The sequence below is a fragment of the Haemaphysalis longicornis genome, unplaced genomic scaffold, assembly GCF_048455015.1.
Source record: "Haemaphysalis longicornis isolate Haplotype H1 unplaced genomic scaffold, Haemaphysalis longicornis Haplotype H1 scaffold_3, whole genome shotgun sequence".
NCBI lineage: Eukaryota > Metazoa > Arthropoda > Arachnida > Ixodida > Ixodidae > Haemaphysalis > Haemaphysalis longicornis.
The window spans coordinates 127,424,320-127,428,460 of record NW_027526335.1 but is presented as its reverse complement, the minus strand read 5'-3'; the positions used below and the strand labels follow the sequence as shown (position 1 = coordinate 127,428,460).

Here is a 4,141-nt window from a genome sequence, read left to right as displayed (position 1 = left end):
CATGAAATCAGGTACCGTAATGTTTTAATAATAAAAAAATAACAGTGTAGTGCCATTAACTACATTAACAGGGAGATAGAGTAGCTGCAAAGGCAGCCTGCGCTTTGTTCCAATAATGAAAAATTGCAAAGGAAAGCACGTCTTCAGTTTTGCAATTGACATGCCACTAGCATCTACCAATCATTTAAACGATGACATATCTTTCCAAGTAGGCTTCAACGTCTAAAAACAGTTTAAAACCCTAAATAGAGTGACCACATCAAGTCTTTCAACAGGGCTTCCAACTTAAGTGACACCAGGCCACTGTTAAATGACCAAGAACTCTCTGCAAAAGTCCCAAGAACTCTCCAAAGTCGCATAAATTTCAGGAGATTATGAAATATATGGCGAGGAGGATGACCACATCTTGATGTGACAACGCAGGCGGAAAATACATGACGTGTTTCTTGCAGACAATATTTACGCTTCCATTTTCTTATCTCAAAATAACTGGACCTCGAGAATAACTGGACCACGTCATGTACCTTTAAGGAAGGAAGAAGAAAATTTTGTTAGACGATGGCTTTAAATGAGTGAGTTGCTTAGGATACCCCTTTTATAGCACAGTAATTGATTGAAATATCAGTGATTTCTTGGTTCCTTTTCTGGGAATGCTGCTAACAATATACAAAAAATATTAGCACAGACTGTCAATGGCCGTTCTCTAATTCTGGAAAGCAACCGCACTGGGCGTGGCCGTGGTGCCGTATTATCACAGCAGCAACTCTCAATGTGAAAGCAAAATGTATGCAAAACTTGAATGCAAAATAATAGTTTTTTTGTCCACATGTTGCAGCATCCGAAACAGGCTGAATGTGAAGGTATTTCCCAATATTGGAGTTCACGATTTATTTTTAACAGTAAGATTTTGGTACAAAGAAAACTACCACAAATTCAGTCCCGCAAAAATGAAATGCCAGCTTCAATAAACACTACCATAAATTGAGTCCCACAAAAATAAAATGCCAACTTACCCAACTAAAATTGAGATGCAGGCGTTCCTGGCAGGGCCTCCTCGGAGTGCATTTCCAGGAAAGTTTTGCCAACGTGTTCCCAAAAGCTCTTACTGCCGTTTTCACCTACAGGTCAATTTGTCACTGAAACGGAGTTGCGAAGCCATTACGTATATTGCAACTACCTAAAAAGGGACCATCAAAGTTCCAGAACTGGGAGTGCGTACTTACTTGTACAATGCAATGATTTCATCCCGTACAACGGCTTTCATGTGTTTCCTTTTTGTGAACACACGCCTTCAAGAACGGTGAACACACGCCTTCAATAACCAGGAAAATGGCAGTATGCATTCCTTGTTCCATTGTTTTAAGTCCCGGTCAACCCTATTTCCTAGAAAATAAAAACAGTATAAAAATATCGAAGCATAAATTTACGCTTCCCTCTAAGAAGGGAGTACTACAAGATCTCGTACAATGCCTGATTAGTTGTGCTAAAATTTATTTTGCAGCACGATCCCTGGTAACGTTTTCAGGCGAAACAATTTTAAATATAAAAATATTTGAACTTTTTTAGGCTCACCTGTCATTGCTCCATGCGGAGTGGTGAACGTCTGTATAATACGCAACACTCAAGAGGCACTCTTTCGTGGCTGTATGACTTCCACAATGCATTCATAATCTGCCACACTTGTCACGACGACGCCTCGGCGTGCCGAATATGTCTTCAGCCACAGTGAATGCCACAGCCATGATTTCAGAGGTATATGTAAGGAATGGAAATAATTCGTTTTAATTTCTGTTCTTCAGACAAGGGAAAACAATTGTCGCAAACTACCAGTGTAGAGACAAATGTCTTCACAGTCAGCCATCTGGACAGGTTATACAGATCGAATACAGAATGTACATTGATTTGATACATTGATTGTAGGCTTTAACGCGCCGACGCAACGCGGGCGATGAGGCGCGCCGTAGTGGAGGGCTCCGGATTAATTTTGACCACCTGGGGATCTTTATCGTGCGCCGAAATCTCGTACACACGGGCGTTTTTGCTTTTCGCCTCCATCAGAAAAGCGGCCGCCGCGGCCGGGAATCGAACCCGCGACCTTGTGCTCAGCAGCGCAACGACTTAGCCACTGTGCCACCGCGGCGGGTGAATACAGAATGTAGCAATCTGTTTTCGCAGTATATTTTCTAAGTTCAAGGAAGCACAGAAATGGGTTAATGTTGGGTGCACATAGTGATGCAAGAACTTATCACCTGAGCGTTGTCGGAAATTATTTCGACTCTCGGGTTACCACCGACATTGACGGCATAAAAATGCAAGAGTGGCTTAATTCTAACGCGGTTCGTGAAGCAGCAACCACTAATTATGGATATTGGATAATTATCCTGAAGTCTCAAGTTACCACTGACATTAACAGCATAGAAACGGCAGCACACATTCTATATACCCGCTGCGTGTTTCCTTCCACATTTCTTCCCCTCTACAAAAGAAACGTTTGTTACTGCGGTACTGCTAAGACAACTGTCCCTTCCATTTCTCTACACTTCAGGCAATGGTATTTAAAATAGATCATCTCAACTGGTCAAAGGAATTGGAAGAAACATGGAACATAAACATGAAACATGGAATCATGGAACAGATAAACGTAAGATGACGCCTTGAAAGCACATCAACACAACTCGAAATAGCGTCTACCTTGCGCGCAAGGGGCAAGGTTGAAGACTCCCGGTCTGGTAAGCACAGTAAATGCATTCTACTCAGCAGACTAACACAACGCCGCAATTACCACGCAAGTTTTAAAAATACCAATAAATCTAAGGATGGACGCTCCGACAAACTTGCTTGGAAGTTTTACACGTGTGCACCCGCGATTATCGCGAGCGACTAACCCGAGAAGATTCGCTACCGCAGAGATACACAACTAAGCAAAGCCACACAGTAAGGGAAAATACAATCATGAAACGCGCAAACCAGCAACTTCCTTATAGCAATGGCTAACGTATGCAGTCAGAAATGTCCAGCCGACTCTGACCCACGAACACGGAAGTTTTGGTAAATTACGTCTGCAAAGGTTTCTCCAACACAAAATGTTACACGCCGCGACCACAAGCATGGACGACACACGAATAACGGGCAGAGAAGCGGTATGTTTATCGGAAGCAGTTAACAAGGATGTCACTGAACAACAACCGTTACCAGCACATAAATAAGCAGCACTGACCTTTTTTGCGCCTCCTGGCAAAACTCCACTTCGTCGAACAGGAAATACAGCCCGGGGATATGAAAAAATTCGCAGTTGCACGCCGCAATCAACCCAATCAGACTGCTAACGGCGGTAACGGTTCTCGCCAGCGTGACCGAGAATTTCTTTAGTAAATATCAGGCGCATCGCGCGAGCAATTGGGAAACCCGCTTGGGAATGCCACTGGTGGCGCTGCATGCGGAAGACCATAAAATTAGCGAAGGGAATCCTGGAAGATGGGAGCGCTGCTGTCGTTTAAAGTGTTGACGCTGTCCCGATTTTCATCCGTCGTCGTCGTACCCGTTGCAGCCCCACTGTACCGTGAATCAACGCAAAAACAGCTCTGCCGTGCTGCTGCTGACGCATGCGCATGGAATGCGCTACTGGAGTGGCGGTCTTTTCCTCATGGCTTCGGCAAACTTTCGTTCTCGCGGAGGCTTTGGCGATGCGCCCCCATAAGAGCTCATACAAACTCGGCACACGTGATGGCTTTTATTTGATTCGGAAAACGGGCATATGTGTCTAAGCGGACGTTTACGCCCACTGAGGCCGAAACAAAGCTCAGATAATAGCCGCGTTAGCGCGTTAATACTGGCTAAAGTTGTTTCTCGCGGTGGGCCGTGAGTGCGTGCGATATCCGAGCTTAACTTTGGATGACAATTTCTGCGTTACTGTTTACAATGAACGCAAAAGGGCGTGGCTTCATTTACTGCTTTTTTTTGACAACAAGCCTTTCCGTAGTCAATAAAATATACTGCGACGCTCTTAGATACCCACGTTATATAAAGCTACTTACAGCTAATTCGCGAGTAATAAAACATCGGCCTGTTTCCCAGCCCTTTTCCCTCCTGAACACCAATACTACAGGAAAACAGCAACTGGGGAAGCAGCTGTAGAAGGCGG

The 4,141-nt window shown here is 44.2% G+C and overlaps 1 long non-coding RNA gene across 1 annotated transcript; it reads right to left on the bottom strand.

Annotated features, from left to right (window-relative positions):
- Window positions 1–1,251: 1,251 nt before the first annotated feature.
- On the bottom strand, window positions 1,252–3,827 carry LOC144173425 (uncharacterized). The gene is made up of 3 exons (XR_013323267.1): window positions 3,218–3,827; window positions 1,573–1,714; window positions 1,252–1,383 (listed from the first exon to the last, which is right to left on the bottom strand). It is a non-coding gene; the product is annotated as an uncharacterized LOC144173425 (long non-coding RNA).
- Between the last annotated feature and the right edge of the window lie 314 nt (window positions 3,828–4,141).